Source organism: Callospermophilus lateralis, chromosome 6, assembly GCF_048772815.1.
Source record: "Callospermophilus lateralis isolate mCalLat2 chromosome 6, mCalLat2.hap1, whole genome shotgun sequence".
Taxonomy (NCBI): Eukaryota; Metazoa; Chordata; class Mammalia; order Rodentia; family Sciuridae; genus Callospermophilus; species Callospermophilus lateralis.
Genome location: NC_135310.1, coordinates 8,572,317 through 8,590,722, shown reverse-complemented (window position 1 = coordinate 8,590,722; position 18,406 = coordinate 8,572,317). Strand labels below are relative to the sequence as shown.

General features: G+C 55.4%; 1 long non-coding RNA gene across 4 annotated transcripts in view; it reads left to right on the top strand.

The window, feature by feature from the left end:
- Positions 1-16,702, top strand: part of LOC143401064 (uncharacterized) — a 78,922-nt gene extending 62,220 nt beyond the window's left edge. For 3 of the 4 annotated variants that reach the window (XR_013155508.1, XR_013091582.2, XR_013155507.1), the window contains exons 3-7: positions 6,945-7,234; positions 8,175-8,338; positions 9,612-9,812; positions 10,622-10,749; positions 15,036-16,702. This is a non-coding gene — a long non-coding RNA (uncharacterized LOC143401064). The remainder of the gene's footprint in view (positions 1-6,944; positions 7,235-8,174; positions 8,339-9,611; positions 9,813-10,621; positions 10,750-15,035) is intronic. The other variant, XR_013155506.1, reaches the window with a different exon arrangement.
- Positions 16,703-18,406: the final 1,704 nt, after the last annotated feature.

The window sequence follows — 18,406 nt, the reverse complement described above, 5'->3', positions numbered from 1 at the left end:
CCTGGTTTCTTAGGGTGTCTGCAGTTTCCTCTCACAGCCAGGTCTGGTTTCGCCGTCACTTCACCTGTGACCTGTCTCAGAGCTGGGGTGGCACAGGGGGCACAGATTGTGTGAAAGGGGAGAGACCTTCGCCCGGGAGGGTGCCTGAGCTCTCCTGGGATCAGTGAGGTGCAGGGACACTGGGTGCTGCATACAGACGTGTCTCTGCTCAGACTTCAGAGCCTGTAATGCAGCGGGAAGACTCCAGGCAGCTCTGGACCCCGACCTTCCAGGGGGTGAAGTAAAGATCTCCACTGAGCTGGGTGTGGTGCCGCAGGTCTGTCATCCCAGTGACTCTGAAGGCTGAGGCAGGAGGGTCACAAATTCGAGGCCATCCCCAGAACTTAGCAAGACTCAGTCCCATGGAAACGGGAAAGGGTCTGGGAGTCCGCCCGACAGCAGTCTCCGGTGCATGGCTCTTGGCTTAGAGGTGGTTGATCCCAGAGATGGTGACAGACCTCCGGGGTGGGAAGCAGGCCAGATGGGGGTCTGTGAAACTGGGCTTGGCAGGCAAGCAGAGGCATTTTCCACTTAAATTCCTTTGCTACCTTGTGTTTGTCAACAGATTTTCAAGATAAGTATTTCTCTTTTAAAACCTTTGCATTCATACAAATGTGCTCAAAATAGAAACATGACTCAAAAACCAAGAATATTCCAAAATATTCTAACACAATTATTCACAGACAACACGAGCCACCCCCCAAGCCCCTCAAATGTGCTCAGTACCAGTGGGAACGGATGTCCTGTGGATCCTTCCAGATCTGTGTTCCTTTGCACATATGCCAGTGTGCCACAGCCGTGTGTGTGTGTGTGTGTGTGTGTCTCATGACTCCACAGCTGCTTGTCACTGGGCAGCACGACGACACCCATACCATGAGCAAGCACAAGTTATCAACTCTGCCGCTAGACGTGTGGTGGTGGCTGGTACCTTGTCCCCTACCCCTGTCACCAGCACTTTGCATTCCACACTTCCTATGCTGTGCTGCTGGTTCTTGGGCTACAGTCTCAGAAACGGAAGCCCAGGTCAGAGTTCTGCCCGTCTTTGCATCATTCATGCATATTTCTGGACCACCCTCCCCAGACGTGACAACCTGTACCCCACCTTCTCAGCAGCACTGAGCAAGGTGATCCTAAACCCTGGGGCAAGATAGGAGGCCAGGCCGAGGGCAGACTCCTGTTTTGGCTTGTTCCCCTCTAAGGGGGAGACTCAGACACTTCCACTGTTACTCATCTTTCTTCTTTGGAAATCTGCTCCTCCACTGTCTCATTTTCTCTTGTAGTGTTGACAATCTCAGGCCTGGCAGCCCCAGCTAGGCCCCTGACTCCTGGGCATACACATGTCCATGCACAGCGGTGCTTGCTGGACCTGAGAATCATGGTGGGGGTCCTCAGGCTGCCCCCTCCCAGAGTCCCCTTGGCTGTCATGAGAGAACGCACCCCGATGTGAGCAACACTCATGCTTGAAGAGGACCTTTCTATGGCTCTGCCGAGGGTCCCAGCCCGTGAGCACGCCCTCTGTAGAAGTCAGATGCTTAACAAAAATTCAGTGTCTTTCCATCCTGCTTCCTCCCAGCAGGCCTGGGTGTGGTGTGGTGTGAGCCGTGGTGTGAGGTCTGGTCATGTGAGGTACAGGGGCCAAATCCTGGGAGCAAGGGATATTGCATGGTGAACCCCAGTAAAGCTCAGCAACCCCCAGGGGCACAGGGAGACCTGAATGTTCCTGGTGAAGGTTTGTAGTGTGAATTAGGAACAGTCTCCAGGGACATCTCTGACGTCTCAGGAAATGTTCTGGGTTAGAAAATGGATCCTTCAACCCACCCCTTCAACTCCTGCAATGGAAACTGCCCAGTGGAGAATGCTCCTGCCCACTCTTCCTCTACGGGGGGGGGGGGTCGAGGGCACAAGGGTCGAGGTCAGTAAGTGGACTTGGTGGCCATCGTTCCTTGCCACATCTGTCCTGGGAGGGCTGAGGCTTCTTGCTCACTTGTCATCACAGGGTGGCCACAGGACATGCCTGAGATAGGGCCACAGCAGCACCTGGCGTCACAGTGCCTGCCCCAGAGTTGGGGCTCATCTTCACCCTAGACCAGTGGCCACTTCAATCCACAGGAGATGGAGGGAACCAGGAGGGTCCCTTGGGTCTGCCCCTCCACTGGCCTGGCAGCCCAGGACCAGATGGATCCTCAGCTGTGCCTACTAGAACTTTGAAGAAGAACTAACGCCAGTCCTCAAATTATTCCACGAAACAGAAAGGGAGGGAACACTCCCGATTTCATCCTATTGTGGGAACTATAAAGTGCAGGGTCCACCTTCAGAATACAGTATTTAGGCGTAAACACAAAGGGATGCAAGAAAAGGAGGAGAAGTAGAGTGGAAAGTCACAAGCAGTCACCCTGGAGGGCAGGAGAGCCCAGCCCTGGAGGGCAGGAGGGGAGGGGGAAGGACGGCCGCCAACAAAGATAGACCCAGCAGTCAGGAAGACGCACGTCCCATGGCACTGACCCATGGGGAACCAGGGAGGGACCGGGCACTCAGGGAATGAAATCGATTGTTCCTGCTGTGGGTGTGCCTGCTCCCCAGACGCCCAGTCTCGCAAGATTGGCAGTAAAAAGCCTTGATTTGTGACCCTTGTGTCTCTCAGTCCATCCTTTGGGTTTGGGCAGGTGAGTGTGTCTAACATTATGAGGCCAATATCCTCCTGATACCCAAACCAGGCGAGGCACCTCAAGGAAAGATATCCCCAGGAAGGCATTTCAGACCATGTTCAGAAACACACTAAGAAGATCATACTCTTTGATCAAGTTGGTTTCATCCCAGGGATGCAAGGTTGTTTCAACATGCATCAGTAAAGATCATTCACCACATAAATAGAATTGAGGAAAATCAAATGGTCATTTCCATCGGTTCAGAAGAAGCCTTCAACAACATCCAGCACCCACTCATGTTAAAAATGCTGAGAAACTGGGGATAGAAGAAACTTAGGTCAACATTATAATGGTCTGTACGTCAAAGCCAAAGCCAACATATACTGAACAGAGAAAACTGAAAGCATTTCCTCTAGGATCAGGAGCAAGGCAAGGATGCCCACTCTCACCTCTTCCATTCAACAAAGTTCTGTAAACTCTAACCACAGCAATCAGGCAAGAGAGGGCGATAAAAGTGAAATAATAGAAAAAGAAGTCAAATCATCTCTGATGACATGATCCTGTATCTAGAAGACCCAAAAATATCTCACTGGAAGTCTTTCAGAGCTGATAGATGAGTCCAGCAGTGTAGCAAGATACAAGGTCAACACCCCTGAATCAATACATTTTCTATACTCCCACAGTAATTCTGCTGAGAACGAAATCAGGAAAATCATCCCATTCATTATAACCCCCCAAAGCAACCACAATAGCAAAGTAATAAATCTAACCAAGGAGGTGAAGTAGTCTATCCTTAAAATAAGAGAACCCTGAAAAAGAAATTGAAAAAGTTGGAAAGACCTCCCCTCCCGTGCAGGATGAGTGTCAGTGTGCCATACTACCAAAACCAACACGCAGTTCCCATCAAAGCGCCCACGACCGTCTGCACAGAACTTGATAAACAGTCCTAAAGTTGACAAGGAAGACTGAAAAGACCCAGAACAGCGGAGCCATCCTGAGGTGGGTGGCGAGGCAGGAGGCGTCTCAACACCCGATCTCAGACTGTGACCGAGAGCACAGTGACAGAACCAGCATGGCCCGACACCAAAACAGACGTGAGTCAGTGGAATGGAGTAGAAGACAGAGCACACTCACACTGGTCCAGCCCTTGACATTCAACAAAGGGCCAAAAACATACGCTGGAGAAAAGACACCCTTTTAACAAACAGTGCTGGGAAAGCTGGGCATCCACATGCAGGAAAATGAGGGGATCCCAACTTCTCACCTGCAAAAAGCCAACTCAAAGTGGACCAAAGACTTAGGATCAGACCAGAAACACTGAGAGTGCTAAAAGAAAGTGATGGGCCCAGGAACCAACTTATTAATAAGACCCCTGAAGCTCAAGGAAAAAACCCCCAAGAATCAATAAGTAGGACAGCATCAAATAAAAACCTCCTGCACAGCCAAGGGACCAAGAGCACAAGAAAGCCCAGAATAGAGAAGCTCTTTGCTCACTGCCCTTCCAGACTACATGGGTGGCTCAAAAAGCAACACACAAAACCAACAATCCAACCAATAAATGGGCAAGAGGACTAAACAGAGCTTCTCACATACAAGAAGACGTACAAATGGGCAAGAGACATGCAAATAAATAAATAAATAAATAAATAAATAAATGGAAAGTTCAGCATCCCTAGCAATTAGGAAAATGCAAATGAAAAACTACACTGAGATTTTTATCTCACTCTAGCCAGAATGGCAGTCATAAAGAATACAAATGACAATAAATGATGATGGAGAAATGGGGAAGAAGGTACCCACCTACGTTGTTGGTGGCACCAAGCTATTCCACACCTCAGTACTTACCCAAAAGAACTAAAATCGGCATACTATAGAGATAACAGCCACTATAATGTCTGTATCAGAACAATCCACAATAACAGATTATGGAGCAAGCCCAGGTATCCATAGACAAACGTATAGAAACACAAATGGATAAAGAAATGGGATATATGTACACACAGTGGAGCTTTCCTCAGCCATCAAATAGAAATCACAGCATTTGCTGATAAATGGATGGAACTGGAGAAGAGCATGCTACCTGAAATGAGTCAGGCTGAGAAAGTCAAAGGTCAGACATTTTCTCTCATTGTATGGAAGCTAGAGAGAGAGGGAGAGAGAGAGAGAGAGACACAGAGAGAGAGACAGAGAGAGAGAGAGAGAGAGAAATTGAAAAGGGGGATCTCATGAAAACAGAAGGGAGACTGATAAGAGTAGATCTCAAGGGGACTGGGGGAGGGAGGGGAGGACCTGGAGTGCCGGGGAACCAACGGTCCCACATTCAGCCTGGTTGACTGTGCCCCAGTGGACCCGTTGTGTGCACCGTTACAACGTACTGTTTTAAACATAATGATACAGAGGGAGATCAGTAGAGAAGGCTCAGGGGAGGGCAGGGGAGGAAAAGGGCGGATTGGGAGGGAGACTGACGGGACTAGGTTGTGTGCGTGCACACTGCTTTGCCTCCTGTGAGCAGCGTTCAAGGGCTGCAGTCTGCCTGGAAGAATCGGAACGGAAAGCTGCTAGCACTTCACGCTCATCCCCCGCGTTCACGTAGATGGAGGGGCAGCCCAGGTGTGCACCTGCAGGTGAAGGATAAGAAACACCTGGGAGCCCGGATGGACGTCATCAGCATCAAGACGCCCTGGATCCGACCCCAGTGCAGCAGGGACGCCCAGCAGGCGTCACCTCAGTGAGGATGAGTGCTCAGGGAGTCTCAGGAGTCCTTCAGGCTGATCCAGGAGCTGAGGCTGGCTCCTGGCCTGGCGGGGACACTGCGACCTGCAGCCTGGGCTTCAGAGAGGCAGGGAGAGTAGGCTCTGGAGATCTAGCGGTGGGGCCTGCTCTTGCAGCACTGCAGCCCGTAAAACCATGCAGTGCGGGTACCAGGCACAGGAGGTGCTCTCACGCCAACAAGGAACCGGAGCAGAATGAGACAAAACCCCAAAGGCTGTGGGGTCCCTGTTTGTGCCACAGGGACTGCCTCCTCAGGGCCCGCCTGGTTTTGTTCTGCTTCGGCTTGTTTTGTCCAGCGTCCAGCAGGGGGCAGCCCCGGCCTGCACACGTGCCCTGGCCTGAGCTGCAGGTCTGAGGAGGCTCCTCCTGGGGGCTGCTGTGGGCACAGGCTCTCTGCCAGGTCCCTGAGGGTCTCGGCCCGCGTCCTGCTCTAGTGAGCACCATTGCCCGGGATGCTACATGGAGCACTTTCTTGCACAGAGGACAGCACGGCTCCCGGGCCGCCTCAGTGAGTTACAGGGGAAATCCACAGGAAGTCTGCTGAAGGTATGGTCGCCTCTCCTCTTTGGCCGACGAACGTAGAGTATTCACACGGAGATATTTCTTCCAAATTATTCTGAAATAACAGTAAAAGTGTAGAAACCTCAAGGCAGGTGGGCCTTCTCTGGAGCCAGTGAAATGTCCCAGTGCTAATCTAATAAGCCTTCGTCCTACCCAGAAGTTAGGGCAGGGAAGCCACGCTCGCCCTGCCTGCCCGGCCATTGGGCAGGGTCCTGGCCTCCACCCAGGATGTGATGACCAACACAGAGGACTCTCAGAGACACGGAGGCTGCCAGCTGCCGGCCAGAGGTCCCCCCACTGTTGCCTTGGGAGCTGTTGGGTCTGGTCTCTTGGGACGGAGTCCCATCACTCGTAGGTCCGTGGAGCTTTCCAGTAGATCCCTGAAAAGCAGCACACCCTGCTATGAGAAAGGCCCCTCTGCAGCTCACAGCAGGCCCCAGAGGCTTTGCCCAGCACCCCCCCCCCGCCTTCCCTCAGGGACTGAGCCACCCCCTGCACCTCCCTCCAGAGTGGGTGCTCCCTCTACTTGCCGCGTTCCCACCACGAGTGGTGCATTCTCCTACCTGTGGAAACTGGCTGTGTGGTTAGGGCCTGAGCCGTCTGGGAGAAGCTCCTGTTGATGCAGCAGGTAACGTGACTAGACGGTGAGAGCTGTGACCTGTCCTCCATCCCGGCTTGAGCCGGGTGGTGCTGAAGGCAGGTGGACTGGCTGGAGGTGGTGGCCCCGGGCTGTGCCCTGGAAGGGTGCGTCTCCCTTGTGCCCTTCCCCTGGGCCCCTCTGCTTCATGGCTTCCATGTCCTGAGCTGCTTTCCGCCACGATGTTCCACCTCACCTCCAGCCCAGAGCAGTGGAGTCGCCCATCCGTGGACTGAAACTCTGAAACCATGAGCCAAAATGAACTGTTCTTTAATACTTGCTCTTGTCAGGTCCTTGGGTCGCAGTGACAAAGAGCTGACTAACACCTCTTGGGACAGTGATCACTGGGCTTTGAGCACGGCTTTCCCAGGACAGTGGCACAGTGAAGGTCCCTGGAGTGGACTCAGGTCAGCTCACGCTCCTAAGTACCCGGGGGATCTGGAGAGCCTGGTGTGAAGGAAGCGTGGCTTAGCTCAGACCGCGGCACTGTGTCCCGTGTAGGAGTGCCACCATCAGGACCCAGGTCCCTGCTGGGTGGAGGAGCCAGTCACTCTTCACGGTCTCTTTCCTCTTAGCCAAGGTAAGTGACAGGACTCTGGGGGACTTTGGTCACCCTACATGCAGCCCATGCCTCCTGAAGTCCCGGCAGTGGCTCTCAGTACCTACTGTTCCACAGCTCAGGGACGTGCATCACTGGAGCCCTGGGCTTGAGTGGCTGCCCAACCACGTGGAGGGGGACAGAGGAGGAGGCCAAAGGACACTCCGTGGAGGGTGTGCAAGCGGGTGGGAGACAGGACAGGGAGCACAGGGATCCTGTTGGGATGGGAAGGTTTGGGTACAGCTCAGGCTGGGGGGAGAACTAGGGGAGCCCACGCACAAGTGGTGACATGAGAACTGGAAATGAGTGGGGGCTTCTCAGGGTGAGAGGGGTGGGGTTGTGCCAGGCAGAGGAGGAGCAAAGCTGATGCACAGAGTGGACCCAGGAGTCTCCTGCGGCCACTGGAGCTACCGTGGGGAAGGGCAGCTCAGATAAGGCGGTGGGCAGCTGTAGCCACATGGCGACCACTGGTGCTGTGTCCCCTGGACACCCCCGTCTAGCTATTCCAGGTTGTCTCACAGAGAGCCTTTGAGTTACAAGGACACGCGCCCCTGTCAGTGTTATGGAAATTCTTGGGGATTAACGGCTGCCCTCAGAGCCAGGGGATGGTGCATCAGCCTTACTGATTGCCAGAGGGAGTTTGCGTGAGATGAAGTCAAGAGTCTCCGTCTAGAGTCCTTAGATGTGAGGTGTCCCCCAAACTCACGTGTGAGACGATGGAAGGTTAGGCTTGGGTTCTGAGAGACTTAACCCAGTCGGTGAAAGGATCCCTGATGGGATTAGCTGAGTGGTGACTGCAGGCTGCAGGAGGTGGGTCACTGGGGGTGACCCTTGGGAATACATATTTGGGAGCTGAACCTAGTCTCTCTCTGCTTCCTGATCATGTCCTGAGCCACTTCCCTCCGCGACACTCTTCTGCCAGGATGTCCTGCCTCACCCTGAGCCCAGGAATGGAGCCAGCTGTCTGAACACCTGAACCATGAGCCCCAGGTCAACTTTTCCTTCTGGTAGCTCTTCTTGTCAGGACTTTGGGTCGTAGCAGTGAGGAGCTGACTAAGACCTCTCCAAATCTGCTACAAGCTTCAGGTAAGAACTTGCTGGAGTCATGACACGGCAACCTGCTTCTTCAGCTGTGCATGGAAATTCTCAGGGGAGAATATGGTGTACTCCTGGCTTAAGTCCCTAAAAACATCCTGCATTGGTGGCAAAAGTTCCAGGTTTCCGTGTGCCTGCTGAGGGGTGAATGGCTGAGACATCTTGCTCTTGGTTCTTACTGCAGATGGGTCTCAACCGTGTCCCACGAGTTAGATTTAGCCTGAATAAGGAGTAGCTTAGAAGGCCTCAGAAGCCATTGCTGCTCCAGGGCTAATGATCTACAAATAAACAGGTGCCTAAGGAGACGCACTTAGGCGCTTTTCAACTCTACCCACTTGGGCTTTGTGGCACGTAGGGAAGGCAGGGCCATGTGTCTCTCTTGTGCCTGATTTAAGTGCTTGCTGGATATGACAGAAGGATGCCCACCTGTTTGTCCTTCTGTGAGACGAGTTGGTGACCTTACGACTGTGTTAGTCAGCTTTAAGTTGCTGTGACAGAAATACCTGACAAGAACAGCCTAGAGGGAAAGTTATTTTGGGCTCATGGTCTCAGCGGTCTCAGTCCATGGACAGCCAGCTCCAGTCCCTGGGGCTCGAGGTGAACATCATGGTGGAAGAGGGTGGTGGAGGCAAGCAGCTTAGGTCATGGCAGAGAGGAAGCAGAGAGAGACTGTGGAGCCAGAGCCAAGGTAGGGTCCCCAAGGATACCCCGCCCCCTGCTCGGTGATGGCTTCCCCCGGCCATGCCGCACCTCCTGCAGTCACTGCCCACGAGCCACTTGAATGACTGATCCACCAGATGAATCATCTGCTGCTGCGGTCCAGCCCTTGCGGTCTAGTCGTTGCCCCTCGGAGCGGCCCTGATCTTTTCAGGGGGCGCCTCATATCCAGACCCTGACCTTGGCTCGTCCTCTCACTTGGAGTCTGTAAGCTAGCTCTCTTCGGGCGCACCAGTCTGACTGACTGAAACCCCAGACATCTCTGTCGCTCACAGCTCTGAGGGGTCCTCAGAACCAGAGCCTCTGGCGCCTGCAGCCTTTGCCCCAGACCTGGGGGCTCGTGGGCCTGCCCTCACTCTGCGGCCCTCAGGCTCCCGAGCAGGGCTGCTCCCAGGGGCGGCCCTCTGCCCCGCTACCCTCCACAGGCTGACTCTCCACTTCCCTCAGTGCGGGGGCCACCCCGCCCCAGGGCCTGCCGACAGCTTTGCACCCTGTGCTGATCTCGCAGGAAAGCCATGCGGCTCCAACACAGTCGCCTCCTCCACAGCAGGTGACAGGCGCTGGGAAGCGCAGGCCCCAGGGCCTGCCTGTCACTCAGGTCTTCAGGAGCCAGAGTGACCCTGGAGGTGTGGTGCGATGTCTGAAGCAACAGAAGGCCCCACCCGGGCCCTCCTCAACTTGGTGAAAATGTCACAAAGCCGTCACTGTGACATTCCTCTCTCGGTCGGCTGGGCCCTCTGACTCCCGTGTAAGTAAAGAAATCTGCAAACGCATGCAGCGCTATTGTCCCCGAGTTACTCTGTTGGCTCTGGAAGCAGCTGCACCTAAGTTAGCCATCGGCCTCAGGCAGGGAGGGACACGGGTTGGTCCCCAAGCGCAGAATCCCACAGAGCCCAGACGGAGCCTTAGGAATGGGTCAGACAGGCCTCCAGCTTCTCAGTGCTGAGGTGAGGGGCAGAACCATCCAAAGTCCCAGGGCTTCTGGAACGACACTTTTGCCCTCTGGAATTTACACATGGGCACTGACAGTTGGGCAGCCCAGCAAGCTGCCCCGGGGTTGTCGTCAAATGGTCTCCGTTTCTGATTGTCCAGCTTTCTACCCAAGGCTGCCTCCCATCATGGCTGGACCATCTTCCTGGTAAGGAGACTGGGTGGGAAATGCCAGAACTTGTTTGCTCTGCAGAGTGTCCTGTGAGGTGGGACAGAGTCTGCAAAGTGCTCAAGGCGTCAGTCCTGCTCCTTAGGCAAGAGTCCTCACCCTCACAGCAGAGTCCAGCGCTGTCTCTCAGACAGGTGACACAGCGCCCTGACTCAGCCTGAGCCATGGAAGAATCCTGTTAAATGGTCTCCTTGTGAGCAACACTGACTTTAAAAGTTGAAGTCTTAGTATATGGAAATGTCTTTCAAATGTTCACATCAAAAGATGATTTCATCTTTATAATCAATAATTTAAGAAATTGCCAGTGAAATCTCTCTCTCTCTCTCTCTCTCTCTCTCTCTCTCTCTCTCTCTCTCTCTCTCTCTCACACGCACTCACACACACACATTGTCTTTTAGCTCATTGCCCTGGGGGCTGTTTGAAGACCCCATCTGAGGACCAGTGATGGGCCGTGCTGAGTCTGGCCTTGCAGGACAGAGGACTCCAGTTAAACTCAACCTGGCCACTGACCAGCTCTGAACATCAGGTGGGCTGCTAAACCTCTCTGAGCCCCAGGCTGCTTTTCAGCAGAGAGGGGTCCCTCCTCCTTTGGGTGGTGGTGAGGGTCACAGGAAGCATGGGTGGGTGCGGGGCCCATGACAGACACCCACTGAGAGCACTGCTGGCTGAGCGCTGGTGGAGCAGGATTCGGAGCCTCAGTTCTGAGATGAGCTCCGTGATCTCTAGGACTGACTGTGGCTTGGGCAATAGCTGCTTCTGGGCTGTCAGCGTGGAGTCCTTGGGCTTAGGGAGAGCCCCCAGAGGCCGTGCCGCTCTCTCTGACCTGCAGGGGTGCCCCTCAAGCTCACCCAGGCTCTGCCATGCCCGAGGTCCTCCACCGAGGCTGGTCTGGCGATGCCCGTAACCCAGATGAGGCTCTGGTGGCATCCCCAGGTGCGTTTGTGCCCGAGCAGGCAGAAGCATCGACCGCCTTTCACTGCTGGTGAAAAGCTGAGTGTAGAAGAGGCAGGGCCATGTGGTCTTGCCCGTGAGTCGCCGATGGTGCCCAGAGCTTCCGGAGGCCGCTTTCCCTTCCTCCCAGCCTGCTCCTCCCCCGGCCCAGCCCAGGTCCACAGACATCTGGCAGCAGAGCTTCCCTGTGGTGTGGGTCAGAGGCAGCAGCTGACATCCAGCTCCCAGTGGCCCCTTTGCCCCATCCCTGCCCGCCCTGACCACTGAAGTCGCATCGTGCCTGGAGGAGCACGGGGGAGGATTTGCTCCTGCTGGACGGCCCTGGCCTCTGCACACTCCCTGTGAAAGCCGCTGAAGACAAGGGCCAGCAGCGGGAAGAGTTAGGGTGAGCTGCTCAGACTCGCAGGACATTCCAGAGAGCTCCCTGAGTCCCGCCCGGCAGCGTGGCTTCTGGTTCCACTGCTCTGGTGAGAACAGGAACGAGGTGCTGTCTTTTCTCCGGCAGTGGAACCTCAATACCAGCGTCCTGCCACACATACACCTGCCTTCTTAATTGTCACTCCTGGTGTCCCTGCTTCTGAGGACACACCCTGCCTGTGGTGAGGGCAGCCAGCTCTCCAGGGGCAGTGGTGAGCCCACCGTGGCTTCGAGCATAATTTTACCCTCCAGAGAATTCTTTTTAAAGCCTTAAGTCCATCAAACAAGGCACAAACTGGAAAAAGCTGTGGAAAATATGTTAATTGCTCTGTGGAGAAGCCCCTTCAGGTGAGAATCAAGGACAGGGACTGGTTCCGGCATGCCAGGTAACCTCCCGCTCTCGCTGCCTGAATGGCCACCACTGGAGGATAAGAAGTGCCGTTCCGAGTAGGGCCTGCTGGCTACCACTCCCATGTGTCCTGCAGAGGGAATCCTAAGGATCTCAGGCTCTGGCTCATGCGGCTGGGCTGACTACCTACACTTGCACAAGTCGGGGTGGCTGAAGCCCTGCGGTTGGTGAGCCCGGGATACTCCAGGTGCCACCAGGGAGTGGTGCCCTCCCGTGTGGCTGGGCTCAGGACACACACCAGCTTGGGGACCACGGCTCTGACTTCTTTGCATTAGTCCTCCTCTAAGGAGGACGCACTTGATGACGCCAGCGGGACTCCCGGGGACGGCCACCAAGTGCTGGCACCCACTGAGTCTCCTTGTCCCCTCACCCTGAGTGTCCTGGACAGCATCATGACAGGGCCTGTCTTCAGCCTGTCGGAGCCTCCAGCACCCCACACTCTGAGGGGATGTGCTGCGCCTGAGCTCCCCTGAGCAAAGCAGGTGGACCGTGAACCGATGTGCCCAAGGCTCAGGCACCCTGAGGGCTGGGAGCCGCTGGACGTGGTACAGGACCAAGGAGGGCGAGAGCAGGTTGCCATTGAAAACACCCCAGTCAGTCACCCAAAGAGGCCTCAGAAGAGGGGACAGAATCTTCTTTTCGGCAATTTGTGTGATTAATTTTAGCATCCTAAAATACCAGGGCCTGGTTTCTGTACCTGACTTGGGCTCCTACTTGTGCCTGAGCTTTTGGGGTTGGATTCCTAGTTGCATGAGCTGTAGACAGGGGCTATCTGGCTCACCTGGGCCAGGGACTCAGGTGAAGAGGGGGCTCTTCCAGGGTGGTCTCCAGCGGTGGTATGTCAGTGGCTCAGTCGGTAAGTGGACACCAGATCGGACAGGCCTGTTTTTTCCTGGCAGAGGGAGGGGTGGGTGGCCCTGTGCTGCTCCCTCTCCCCAGGCCTCCCGGCTCTGCTCTTGGCGGGAGTTTCAGTGACAGAGGCTCTTGCTGTGCCAGCTGGAAGCATGCTGCTCCGCTGGTTGTCTGCCATGCCTGCTGCAAGGCCACCAGCTTGGAAAACCTTGGTCAGAGGCGGATTGTGGATGCGAGGGGCCATGACTGGTGGTCCCTGTGAGGACTGAAGTGCGTTTGGAAAGCCCAGTTCATTAAGGTACCAGGACACTTTCCATCATTTCCCTTGTGTTCATGTGGGATGCGTCACCTCCAAGGTTATCTGATGGATTGCTTCCTGCCGCCCCTTCGAGGAGGGCTGGCCTTGACGGCATCTCAGTCCATGCACTGACCTCACCCTTGGTCTGCCGCCTCCCTGGGTGGGGAGCACATTTCTCCACCACCACGCCATTTTTGGAAGGAAAAACTTAAAGAATGGTTCTCATTATTTAAAGGTCTCAAATTGCACAATTGAAGAAGCTAAGAGTCACACTCTCAGGGCCTGGCCTGGTTGGAAGAGAGTCTGCATTTTATGTCCCTTGGTCATTGGAATGTTCTGGATGTGCCGTGGTCTATTCCAGAAAGCAAAAACCTAAGTACTGGGGAATGTTTGGGGAAATTATTGGAGCTTAGCTCAGTATTATTTAGTGAGCTGGGGGTGTGATGGTGTGGTCAGATGTTTCCTTGAAACTCAGCTGAGGGCAGTCTGTACCTCCAGAGGGTTTAGGAAGGACTGGCATTTCCTGTCTCTGGTGTGTTGCTAGGCCCTTGGCTCTGGCCTTCCTGGCCCAGAGCGGGCAGGCCGTGGGGAGGGTCATGCTGCCCAGGCTCCCCTGGTAGGACACCTCGGGGTTCCACGTCCCTCCATTACCAGGCCAGTGCCTCCTGAGCCCAGAGCACTCCTCTGTGTCTCTCTCGAGACATTTACTTTCATATGTCAAAAAGTTGCCAAGAGTGACGGTCAGGTTAGGGTGGGTGACTTTCAAACTGCCACAAGGAAGTGGCGACTCTGAGGAGCAACCTCTGACCTCTGACCTCTCACCTTAACTCTGACCCTGGGTTTGCCCCGTGGTCTGCGGTAGGCCCAGGCAGTCAGGTCTCAGCACCACTCTGTTTCACACCTGGGCTTGCAGAGGCCAACAGGACCACACGGAAGCACAGGCCTTGCCAGAGACGGATGTCCCTGGCACAACCCCCTAGGAACACCTTCGTCATGTGCCTGTGTCAACAGGACGGTGTGAGGGGCCCAGAGGGACCAGCATGGACGTGGAAAGACCTGGTTGTTTTCCTACAGCCTTCATTAACGTTTAAAGTCATGGAAACCTCACACAGGCAAACCACCAGGTCTTTTCAGCAGGATTTTTCTGCAAGGAGGAGCCCTAGGGCAGGAGGGTTTGGTGAGCCCTGCCTGTGCTGTCAAGGGCGGGAGAGGACCCCACAAACCTCACAAGTGGGGACCGCCAGGCCATGCGGTCGTTCTCAAAGGAGGGTGTGAAGGGCGTGGCTGCCAGTGCTGTGATCAGCCCCCCAGGAGCAACTCGGACATGCTGCAGTGTCCGGAGCGTCCAGCACCTGGCGCCCCCCCTGCCAGGCACCTGGCTCCTGGCTGTCTTTCAGCACCCACTATAATTCTGCCTTATTATGCAACCGTTGCTTCTTCATCTGGGACATGGCTTGGAAGTGCAGCAATGTCAGCTTTCTGTTTTCTTTTCTCTGGTGGAGCCAGAGGCTGTCGGCAGAGGCTGGGCTGGGCGTGGCACGACTGAGGTCAGTCTCTTTCAGAAAGTCCCAGCGCGAATGCCTATCTGGGTCCCCAGAGCAGGAGCATTTGGTCTTACGAGGCATATTTGGGGCAAGAGGACTCATTCTGCCCAGACAGCCCCAGGCCTTGGGGTACTGGGGTTCCTAATGGTGTGAGGGCCAGTGTCAAAGGGTGAGTGACCCCAGTGTCCTTCCAGGTGTGCAAGGACAGTTGTGCCTGCATACGGGAGCTGGGTGAGCAGTTAGGAGGAGACGCAGCCTGGTTCAGTTTAACGTTGAAAGTCCGTTCAGTCCCCACTCAGAGCTGCCCGCGTGTTTATTTCTGTCTCTCTGTGTTTACACAGGAATGTTGCCAACCCTCGGGTGGCACAGTGACCTGCTTGTGCACAGCTGGCCTGTGGGTGGGCACGAAATGCACCTGAGCAAGAGCAGACGAGCCCCACACGCCTGCTGCTTGAGGTTTGGAGGACCCCAGGATGAGAGGGACACTTTCTCAAGAGTCAGAGTGACCAGAGTGCCCCTGGCGCTGGCAGGGAGTGGGGTGGGAAGAGGCCTCATGTGGAGTCTGAAGACGTGTGTAAGAAGTGGCAGGGCCTGGGGGCTGTCCCCTGCCGGCCTCTGCCTCTGCAGCACAGGGGTGAAGTACCGCGGCCTCTGCACGGAGCACCTGGGGGCCCAGCACTCAGTCATGGAGAAAAGCCGCCTCCAGGGTTTTCTTGGTTCCAATGTTCTTTCCTTCTTTCCTTCTTTCCTTATTGGGCTGGAAGGAGGTCAGCATGGTGTCCCCGGAGAGGCCTGGACCCAGTGATCTTGGGCTGTTTGAATGGGTCCGGGTCTCCCTGGGAAGGTCACAATGGTGCAGAGGTTTTCACTGAGGGGACAGTCACAGAGACAGTACTGACACTAGAACTTCCTGAGCCAAGGGAGTGCCCCAGGACCTGCACCATCCCTGGTCTTCTTGGAAGAGAAGACCTGGGCTCACTGAGCCTGGGGAAGTCCTTCAAGGGGTCATCCTTCTCAGAGGCCTGCTGAGTGGTGAGGGGGTATGGCCATCCTCAACCAGGCCCACCTGGGACTCCTGGACACATGGGGTGTCTATCAGAAGGGGAGGATGTCGGTAGCCCGTCCTCCCTGCTGGCACCACATGGCTGCAGGCCCACATCAGTCCTGCAGGTCCACACGGGCAGCTCAGGTGCTGGGCAGAGGAGGGAACCTGGGTGGGATGGCTGCTCACGTTTTCATGAAGATTGAACCAGACTTTGAAACCTGCATGGGTCACCTAAAGGTGACAGGAAGCACAAAGAATCTGCCAGGTGGTGTCCGGAGGCAGGAGGGGACAGTGCTTTGGGACAGCTGGGTGGAAGCAGGGCCGAGCCAGCCCTGCCAGGCCAAGGTGGAGCTGCAAGGCCCACAGTAAGTGCGTGTTTGTTCCCTGCTTGCCGCGGGGTGGGAAGGGAAGGGACCCAGGGCCAGCACCGGGGCACAGTGAGGTCAGTGGTGGAGATGGTAGGTTCAGGGTCTGCCACTGGTGGGTTCTGTGGCTGGGGACAGCCCTCAGCACTCCCAGCCCTCTTCTGGAAATGGCACCGACCCTCCTTGTGGGGACCCGAGGGTCAGCCCAGTCCATTGAGAAGATGCAGCGTGCTTCAGAGCCTGTGAGAGGGCCCACGAGCCGTTTAAAAAGCCAGACTATTGAGGTCCAACCACGTCCCCTCCAATCCACCATCCCCCTGCCCTTGGCAGCTCCGAGCCTCCTGCCCGTCTGCAGGTCTGCCTGTCGGGATCTCATGGAAACGAGTCATATAAAGTGTGGTCTTGGTAACTGCTGGTTCTGGAGCTCTTTCGGAGCCAGTTGAGTCTTGGAACGTCCGGCAGCCCACGTGCTCTCTCAGGTGTGGAGCTGAAACATGGGTCTGAGCAGAGATGGGGAAGGCAGCTGGGTTCCATCAGCGCAGGCTGTGGGCTTGTATGGCAGTTTCATGTTGAATCATAAAAACAAAAACAAACAAACAAAAACCCACAACACTTTAAAAAGAAATGTGAATCAATAAAATTTTTTGTTTTGAGTAAAAAATATATATGAAATCTTTTGAACTTATTTATACTCTATTTCACCTATGAATACGACCTATATTAGATAAAGCTACATCTGTGCGATTATCACTGTAGGCTAAGGAGAACTGAAGGGGATACCCAGCCACTCAGGCGCGGGGCTTTCCTGCCTTTGCAGGGATTTCTGTGCTGATCAGAATGGCTGCTGAGAAGACGGAATGCATACACACTGGGCTGCCCCCTGCACCCCGGGAAGAGCAGGGATGGTGGGCCTGGGTCCCCATCAAGGACCGGCGCCTGAGTCAGTGTGGAAGTGCATTGCTGCCTGAGCCGCTCCTGAGGATGAGGTGGGAAGGAATGAGGCTCCCCCTGGCAGGGGGCACTCCCTGTGGGATGGGTGCAGGCCCTCCTTTAGTGGCTCCCTGAGGAGTCAGAGGCTGAAGGCCTCGTGCCGAGGAGCAGCTACATCTTACCAGAGTGGACTCAGCTCTGCCGTGCTGACCATCTCCTCCCTCCCGTCCCAGTCTCTCTTGCCGTCCCTGTGATGGAAGGGAAGGTCAGGAGCTCGATCCTGTGGGCCTGCATGTAGCCCTGGGGCCTGGAGAGCGGGCCAGGGCCGTCGGCTGGTTGTCTTTGAGGGATTCCACCTGGCACCTGCCCTAGGCCCTCTCTAGGTGCACGCTGTGCCCAGCGGGTTCTTAGGACCCCCTTGGAGGCAGTTGAGGTGACAGCTGCATGCTCCGTCCGGCACGCTGCATTTGCTTGGCTCTCCAGTAGCGACAGAGAATCCACCTCAACCACCCGATCTCTTCTCCCTGGGCCAAAAGTGCCCAAATATTCAAAGCCCAAATATCCATACCAATGCTGAGCACGGCTTGGAGGTACAAGGGGATCGGGTGACCTGAGTGAGACTCTGTGCTGAGAGCTGGGCCGTCCTGAGCAGGCAGGGAAATGCTCCCTGGGGCTCGGTGCAGGCCTGGGTGGCACCTGGCAGTGGTGGGAGCAGCCTGCCAGGCTCAGTCACCAGCAGGCTTCCTTGCAGGCCCTGTGTGCCACGTGCCTGTGGCCCATGGACACCCATAGCAAGTCCTGGGCATCCGTGGGGACCCTGGAGCCCTGCTCTGGTCATCCTTCATTCTCAGATCTCCCCACCCACAGTAGCTCATGTAAAACACCTAAACCTTCAGCCCCCATGCAAACTTCCCTCCCTCCACAGAGGGATTTCAAATCCCTTGTTGATTATTCCCAAAGGGAAGGGGTGCTGACAGACGGGAGGTCACCTTCTTGCCAACATTCTGCACGGCTCCCTGCACCTACACTGAGGGTGTTGGCCTTGGACCTGTGACAACAGAAGAGGCAGGTCCCACCCTGTTTCAGGCGGTTCCTAGGCCCCAATTATATCCCTGGCTGCCTCTCCAGAACCTGCCCGTTTGCCCACCCTCCGTAGCTTCCTGACTACTGGAGTTCTAAAAAGGGAATTAAAAATAGAGATGAATGAGAAGAAGTAGTGGCGAATGGCAACCTACCAGGGGAGAGCTGGTGGCGACGGGCACACCCACCCAGGGGAGAGCTGGTGACGACGGTCACACCCACCCAGGGGAGAGCTGGCATAGTAGCGCATCCCCAAGGCTGAGTGGCAGCAATAGCGTCCCATGCAGGAAGA